Raw genomic sequence first — 8,723 nt, 5'->3', positions numbered from 1 at the left:
AACAAGACTAGTCTACGAATCAGGCAGACCATCATCACTGGCTAGCCCAGGGCACTAAGTCTGTCCCATTAGAAAAACAGTGGGATGGCAGTGGGCATGCTGGATGGTCTGTTCAGGAGCTGGGGGAACAGTGCTCTGCTCAGAAAGCTGGAGACAAAGGCCTCCATGGGCTGACGTGCCCTTAGCTCCCCTGCCCCAGTGACACCACAGTCAGAGCTATCTATTCCAGGCGGCCTGCCTCTGACTTCTCTGAGAAGCAAGTGGCCAGTCCTCAAGCACCTTAATGAATAATTCTTCTGCCTGATATCACCTTCAGGCTTCCAGTTGAAATGGAAACAGGAGAACAGTTAGGAATCAGTGTAGATCTGGGATGCCATTCCAGCACTATAGCCCACACCTGTAACCCTAGCACCTGGGGATCATCCAGAATTTGAGGCTAAACTGGGCCAGCGTGAGTACCTGTGGCAAAACAAACAAACAAAAACAAACAAACAAGCAACCTTCAAATGGACAACAAAAAATCGAAAGGGGATTCTAGTAAAATTTTGCTCATTCTATTTTTAGCTGTGTGATCCTGAGTAAGTTGCTTAAATTCCCTCATACTTAGTTTTCTTACCCATAAAATCGGAATGGTACAGCCCCACAAAATCATCTCTATCCTTCAAGGTCAGAATTAATAGGCCAGACTGGAAAGGTAAGGTCCAGAAGTCGCTGGAAGGCACTGAGCTAATACTCAGACCCAGATGTCCCCTGCTGCGGATCAGTCTGCAGCACCTACGGGAAGCAGGTGGGAGGGAGTGGACTGAAGGAGGCTGGGAGCCAGTTCTCAGACTCCTGGAGCTCAGCTGGGGCCCCTCCCAACTGTGCACATCTACCTGGTGGGTGGAGAACTGGGACACACAGCTCAGGCCGCCGGACAGATGCTTCCATCTAGGTGGGATGGAGAAGTGCTAAGGAAGAGATTCCAAAAGCTTGGGTTGAGAGTCAAGGGGAACCTGGACGCAGTCTGCCCTCCCTACACCCCAGTGTTCCATTCTTAAGGAACGGAGTATTTTAGAAAGGGGTTCACTTGGATGCTTATGGGATTGTTTGTCATCATAGGGTCCTTTGCATCCCCCTTCCCTGCCTAGCTCTGTTCAAGGGTCACTGTCTGAAAAGTCTGTGCTGGACACCTAGATCTCAGGCCCTAATTCAGCAGGGACAAGACTTCCAGCAAGGCAGGGCAGGACAGGGTGTCACACTCTCGCTGCTGGGAGCGCTTATGCTGCCCTTCTCAGTCACCAGGGTGGTTCTGGTTATCTGATCAGTCAGGTCGGTCTCATGGAGAGCTTCCTGCCGCTCAGACCTTGGCAGCCCCACCCTGAATGTGCCTTACCCAGGGAGACACAAGCTGTACTTCTGTCTGTCATGCTGTCAAATCCCCCACCCACCTACCCACCCACCCACACTGCCCCCCCCCCTCCACTCACTTCTGTTTCTTTCTCTGGAGGCTAAAGTCTTGGTGGGGCTGGTGGGGGCCAGTTGGCAGTTTCCAGGAGCCCCAGGTAGGGGCAGGGGGGGCGGGTTACAGTGCTTAAGTCATCACTGATAGGCACGGTTTGCTCTCTCAGAGCCCGATCTGTGAGTGTGGGTTGAGCTGCAGAACCTCCAGGACCTCGCTAGCTCTAGAACCCAAGTCTGGTCTATAGCAAAAGGTATGCCGTGAATGGGAGGGAAGGAAGGAAGGAAGAAAGGAAGAAATGGAGGAGTGGGGAGGGGCAGGAAAGGTCACAGTTGCTGTTTCTCTCCTGGCCCACAGGGAGTCCCGATCTCAAGCCTGAATGAAACTGATCTTTTGCACAACAGAAAAAGCAGCAACCAGCTCCCTCTTAAGGGTTCTGTAAGATAACTGAATAGGAAGTGTGTGTGTGTGTGTGTGTGTGTGTGTGTGTGTGTGTGTGTGTGTGCCTATGCATGTGTGTGACCCACTGCACACACAGCCCAGACCTGTCCCGGTGCCTCGGTCTCAGAGGCAGTCTAGCCCTGTGGGTGAGCCCACCAAGCCCCAACCATGCATGCAGAGAGGTTGTGCAAGAGACCTGCAAACCTGGTTCTGCCTCCTGCCTGGGAGGGGCCTCTCCTCCTCCTCTTCAGGGCCCGCAGGGGAGGTGTTATTATTCTGTAGCACCCTGGGATAGGGTGGGAAGAGGTTGCTTTCCTGGGTGCACATAACAAAACAACGCCCCGTCATGTCTGTTGAGGCGTCAACTTCTGAAAGGCCGCTTTCAGCTGGCATTGTTGGGTTGGCTGTGGTGGCTGCACAGGAGACAGTGTTTGTATTCCAGGAGAGAAACTGGACTCCAGCTGGTGCACCTACGAGAAACTTGGCTCCTACTGCCGGAGACTTTAGCAACCAGGGACCCGGAGGAAGAGCTGCACCACCATTCTGTTCCCAGAACCCACCCTGCTTCCGCTTTGCCCTTGCTCCTCCCTTTGGCTGTGATAGCCCCAGCCTGAGACCTTCCCTCTCCTCCTTCTGTGTGTCAGTCCCAGAGAAGGAGCTGGTTAACTGCTTGGGTCGTGTGGCCTCTGAGTGACAGCTGGTGAGAGGATGCTGGGAAGGACCAGAAACCGGGAAGCCACCAGGCATATGTCTGGGTGCAATTTCTTCCGCCATCAAGGCTCTACCTCCCTACTTTGAGTGAGAACCAGTGTCTCAACCTGGGCCTAGCCTATAGGTAGAGTGGAGGCACCAGCCTAGAGCGCTAAGGAATGAGGCCTGTGATACCATGGGCTGAAATAAATCTCTCCTCCCTGACATTGCCTTTCTCAGCTATCCACCAGAGGCATGAGAAAGCCCGCCACAGGCTAGGCTGCCCTTCCACCCTCAGTCTGGGCAGCCCTGTTACTGTCTTTTCAGTGTGACAAAGGAAAGCTGCTACTCAGGCCGGTGTCTCAACTCTGGCGACAGGGATGGGGGGGGGGGGGAGAAGAGGGTGGGGGAGGGGGGCACTAGGCAACATGAAACAAACAGGCTAAGGGTGAAAAGATGGGGCCGAGGATAGTCCAGTGGGTAGGCGAGCTTTCTGCTCATGGATAAGGAGCAGAAGTCCTCCAGGACCCATGTAAACAGCCAGGTAGTGGTACTTCATTAACTCAGCTGTTGGGACTGAGACAGGAGGATTGTTGAGGTTTGCTGGCTGCCAGCATAGGTCCAAATGAGAGACACTGTTCCCAGGGAACAAGGCAGAAAGTGACTTGTAGTGGCGTCATCTGTGTGCACATATGCTGCATATCCCCCCCCCCTCTCTCACATACACATACACACACACACACACACACACACACACACACACACACACACACACACGGTGAACAAGCTGAAATGTGCAGTGTTATGTGATGCTATCTCCCAGTCTCGGCATCTCAGAAGTGGGCCACTCTCATATCCCCAAAGTGCTCAGTGATCTGAGAGGTACATGGGACATGGGACTAGTGGTGACTTTGTCTCAGGCCCTGCCACATCTCCCACATCTCCCGCATCCCCCGTGTGACATCGGAGCCAGACAAGGACTAGTTGGCACGCCCTGCCACAGGAGTTAGTATCTCTCAGCCAGTCCTGCTCACAAATCCCAAGGGCAGGATGCCCCACCTTCCTCTCTCTAAGACAGTCTCTGCTATTATGGGATAGCTCTATCTGAAAGAGGACCCTCGTCTCTCCAGAGTCTAGAGCAAAACCCTACAACCCTTGAAGCTCTCTTCCTAGGATCCCCTTTTCTATGTGACTCTGGGGCATCACAGGGTCCCTGGCTTTTGCAAAGTAGCACAATTTCACTAGTAGCAAGGATCTACAAGGACTTGTGCCTAAGCCTTCATACAGCAAACATGTCCACTAGGGCCTAAGCCCAGGAGGGCTCTTCCAGCTGTGACTGGAGCTTCAGCCACACCAACTGCCTCTGTATGGATCCCCCCCTTGTGCCCGAGTCTTGGGTCTCACCTGGAAAACGGGAGTGAATTTTACCACCTAGGGTTGCACTGGGGCCTAGAGGAGATGATGGATGTGAGAGGCCGGGCTGTAACAGCTCCCTGATAAAGTCTAGTTCCTCTTCTGCCAGGTACATAAACCATTCCAGATGGGAAGCTTGCCGGCTCTTGTGTGTGTGTGTGTGTGTGTGTGTGTGTGTGTATGTGTGTGTGTGTAGGTGGAAGAGGAACCATCAGCGGGCTGGTGGGGGAGGGGCACCCAGCAAGGAGCAGGGGGAAAACGCAGACAAGATGGGGAAGCAGGATGTCAGGGAAGGGCGAAGCCATAGCTCAAGCTGCCAGTCTGAAGAGGAGCAGGAGGCCTTCCATACCAGGCTCAGCGTCTGTGCCAACAACAGGAGACAGGGAGGTCTCCAGACAGAGGGACAGAGGCAGGTTCAGCTCGTCTCTGCTCGGAGACAGGCAGGTGTGGAAGTCTTGTTCCTGGGGAAGGGCATGGGCCATCTGTATCTTTAGGCTAGGAAGAGGCAGAGAAGCCAGATGTGCAGCCAGAGAGAGGGGAGACCAGAGAGTGGGTTAATTTCATCTACATGATGGGGAGTCGGGAGGCTCCTCTCAGGGTCTTCCATTTTTTCAGCTACCTCAGGACTTGGCCCTGAGTTCACAGTTTGGAAGCTCTGCCACAGATGCAGGCCCCTGTGGGCCTTGAGAGGAATGGAGGCTTGGTAGACACGGTTAGCTTTATTCTTAAGATGGCGGATACAGGCCCAGATGGGGGAAGTGACTTGACCAATACTTGCGGCAGATGTGTGAGGCCTAAAGAGCTGGAATCAAGGCCTCCCACTCCTACCGCACTCTGTCGCTAGAACTGAAGGAATGGCAAGAGATTCATGCCAGCTGGGTCTGAGCGAACGGAGCCGGAGAAAGAGGCTGACAGCCATCAACAGACAGCACTTAACCCAGACTGACAATTTAATTGTGCAAATGTGGACGAGGTATGGTTGGTGTGCAAAGAAATCCAGACGGCCTGAGCCTCTGGGGAGCCTCCCGCAGCACCCCAGTTGCTGGGGAAACAGGGGGAGGTGGGGTGATGTCACCAGGTGCAGCTGAAGTGTGGGGGCTGGGCCACCCATCTACTTCTTCGGGGCTGTGGGCCTAGTCTCAGGGCTTTAGCCCTCAAGTATAATCCCTTTCCTCAGGATTCATGGAGAGTCAGGGGGTACAAGGGACTTGGTTAAAGTCACACAGGCAATCAGAGCCCCGGCGGCGAGCCTGGTCCAAGCAAGGCTGTTTGTCCAGCCAAGCTACAGCCGCAGCACTGAGAACACCACTAGGCCAGTCACCAATGAGGACCCATGCCCAGCCCATAGCCTCACAAAAGACAGCTGCGTTAGTGCTGTGAGGGCTTCTTGATCCCTTTGTAAAAAAAAAAAAACAGAGGCTACATGGGGGTGACGTGGTGACACTGTCAAATTCACAGGAGCCTTAAATGAGCAAGAGCCCCTGTTGCCACTCAGCAGCTCTCACTGCCTGAGGGGACACTGAGCTCAGAAAAGGAAGATTGCCAAAGGAAAGTCTCCCAGTAGGCTGGGGAGGAACTGGGTTCTCAGTAGCCTGACTCCATTCTTGGAGCCCATAGAAAAGAAACAGTCTTCGGCTCAGGCAGTTCCACTGGGTACCATCACTGGGAAGCTCCCAGTGTCTGAAGCATTTTCCCAGAATCCCCAGCTTCTCTGCTGTGGCTGAACAGGAACCCACTCGAGGCATCAGAGCAATAACACTGAGGTCTGTCCTCCTCTGTACCAGACTGTAGGCTGGAACTCTCTCACTTCACCTCCAATGTTTTCAACTCTGTGGAAACTGATTTCATTCTGAGGTCCAGGAAAACGAGGCTCAAGAGCCATTGCTCACTATACCCAGCCAGAAAGCAAACAAACTGGGTCTTGAGCCCCAGGCCACTTGCCCTCCAAACACCGTGGCTACCTTCTCTGGTTGGTAGTGTAATCAGCATTGCCCCCAGTGCCCTGGGCAGGAGGTGGCTGGGTTTGGGCCTCCCTAGTCTCCATCTTGTTTCCATTGATGAATGTACCCCTGCCTCCCATTTTCTGAGTGTTGGGCTGGGGAGAAGCACCAGTCCCAGAGCCCAACACCTGGACTGTGTCCCCTCTTGGGCCATTATAGATAATGTTGCTATGGACATTCGCGTGCAAACATTTGCATGAGATGTATGTTTTTAATTCTTTGATGTATATGACTAGGAATGAAATTGCAGATTGTATGCTAACTCCGCATGGCTCTGGGAGAGCTGCCAAACAGTCTTCCACGGTGCTGTACCTTTTCCCATTTCTACCAGCAACGTATGAGGAATCCAGTTTCTTGATAGCCTTGACAAAGCTTGCCGTTTTCTGTCGCTTTTTACTATAGCCATCTTAGTGTAAAAAGGTATCTCGTTGCTTCTTACATTTTATTTTGAGACAGGGTCACCTGTAGCCCTAGCTGACCTCCAACTCAGTCTAGAGTCAAGGATGACGTTGGACTTCTGACCCTCCTACCTCTACCTTCCAAGTGCTGAGATTACAGGAGTGTTTATGTGCGGTGCTGGTGGTGCATGCCAGGCAAGCCCTCTCTATACTGAGCCGCGCTGTGGTCCTGATTTGCACTTCCCCAGTGACTAACGCAAATAGCCTCATGCTGTGTGTGATAACTGGCCCTTTCCATATGTTCTTTGCAGAAATGTTTTTCCTTTTACAAAATGTGGGTAATCAGCCAGGTGTGACCGGGCAAACTCACAATGCTAATTCTCAGTGATTACAGGTAGTGTGATGTGGGGTCCTTGAGGGACCTGTGAGCCATTCTGTGACGGTGACAGCATGTAAAGAAACACTTCCGGAGCCTGAGTCACAGCTTAGAGGACACCTTACGGATCCCTTTGGGAGCCAGCCCCACGACTGCGACAGCGGCTAGCCTGACAGCTAGGCCTGTCTTCCAGCACAGGGCCAGGGCGAGCAATGAATGCTATTGGCTTCATAGCACGGTGGTTGGGGCATGCCGGGCATGCATGTGTGCACTTGTGCGTGAGTGTCGTCTGTTGCTTTGTGTATGAATAAGACATGCAGGTGGTCATGGGGAGAAGGTAAGAGAACATTTATTTCTTGAGCACCTGCTATCTTGCAGGATGACTCCGGACTCACCTAAGCTTGCATGTTCCGGAGAAGCAGGAAGTGGCCTACCCGGTTTCCTAGGACAGGAAACTGAGGCAGGCAGAAGGAACTGGGTGTTGAGCCGTGGTCCATCTGTCTTGGGCTGTGAGCCCTTCTCGTAATGCTCACTTACTGGAGAGAGTGGGAGAGGAGGAGGGAGCGCAGAGAGTTCCAGCACAGGGGTAGAGCCATACTGGGGGGGGGGGGAGCGTGGAAAAAAACAAGAACCAGGCACATGCGGCCTTAGCCCGACTGAGGTCCTGGGGCATCAGGCCAGGGTGGGGACAGCGGAAATCAGCTCACTAAACCTGGAGCCAAGAACCAGGCTTGGCTTATGCATGGTGGAAAAGCTCTCATCTCAAGACACTACAAGGGGTGAAGCTGGCACTGGGAAGGGTTGAGGGGAGCAGGGTCCGTCTGTGAAGAGGGCAGAGGGCCTGGCAGCTAAGGCCTCTGTCAAACAGAGCCACCATCCAGCTTAGCAATGGGTGCGGCTTCTCCTTCTAGCAGCCCTTGACTCCCGGCATCCAGGCAGCAGGCTTAAAGCAGGGCCAGAGGGAGCCAAGACAGGGCCATCTTTGCTTGCCGGCTGGGACATGAGAGTGAGGGAAGACCGTGTGCGTAAGTGGCTATGCATGGCCCCAAGGCTAGGGACAGGGTTCCATGTGTCTCAAGCTGGTCTCCCAAGGAACACAGCTTGAGACACATGGAACCCTACCCCAAAGAAGAAAAGAATCGTAAATGTCCAATTCTCTTTATACGTTCACGGTTGTGTAATAATCCCTTCTATCATCTTAAAAGAGGGGGAAACTGAGGCCCAGGGTGCTACATGACTGGCTGGCTGGTCAGCAGCACAGTGAAGAGTGGACCCCAGACCTGCTGGCGCCTTGTCTACCACACTTAGGTCTGACACCCGAGCTTCTCTGACAGGCACCCACGGTTATGCTCTGGCCATGGGAAGTGTCTAGTGGAGGCTGCAGAGTGGAGTCCACCAGATGGATGTGACAGTGCCCTCTGGCTGTCCCCTGACTGTCCAGAGCTGCTAAAGGCCAGGGTGGAGCTGAGAATCCAAGGTCTGGATTGCCCCCTGCTTTCACAATCACCAGGGTCCTTCCTTAGATTGGGGTGCCCTTCTCCACATGATCACAGAACCTCATCTTCAGAATCTCTCATATACTCCCTCCCTTTCTTGGGGGGGTCTGTGTGACCCACTGAGGCTGTGCCCCTCCTTCAGAGTTTGTATTCAAAATCTATCTGGTGCATTGAAATACCATGAGCCCTGCAGAGGCCAATGCCAGAGGCCTGACTCTCGCTGTGATGGTTTTGATTGGAAGGCCCCTACTGGAAGATGAGTCACAAATAGACTTATGTTTTTCTTAATAAAGTAGACTAGTTCTCACAAGAAGGGGTTAGGTCTCTCCAGGGTGGATGATTACCTCAGGGTGGGTTGTCATAAATTAGTCAGCATACCCTCTGTTCCTCTCTCTCCCGGCTCCTTCCGCATGATGCCTATGTCCTCTTCCCATTTCTTCACTAGGACTAGATAAAGCACAAAGTCCT

This window comes from Acomys minous (genome assembly GCF_964271855.1).
Source record: "Acomys minous genome assembly, chromosome: 2".
NCBI classification, from domain to species: Eukaryota; Metazoa; Chordata; class Mammalia; order Rodentia; family Muridae; genus Acomys; species Acomys minous.
This window is presented reverse-complemented; position numbering follows the sequence as displayed.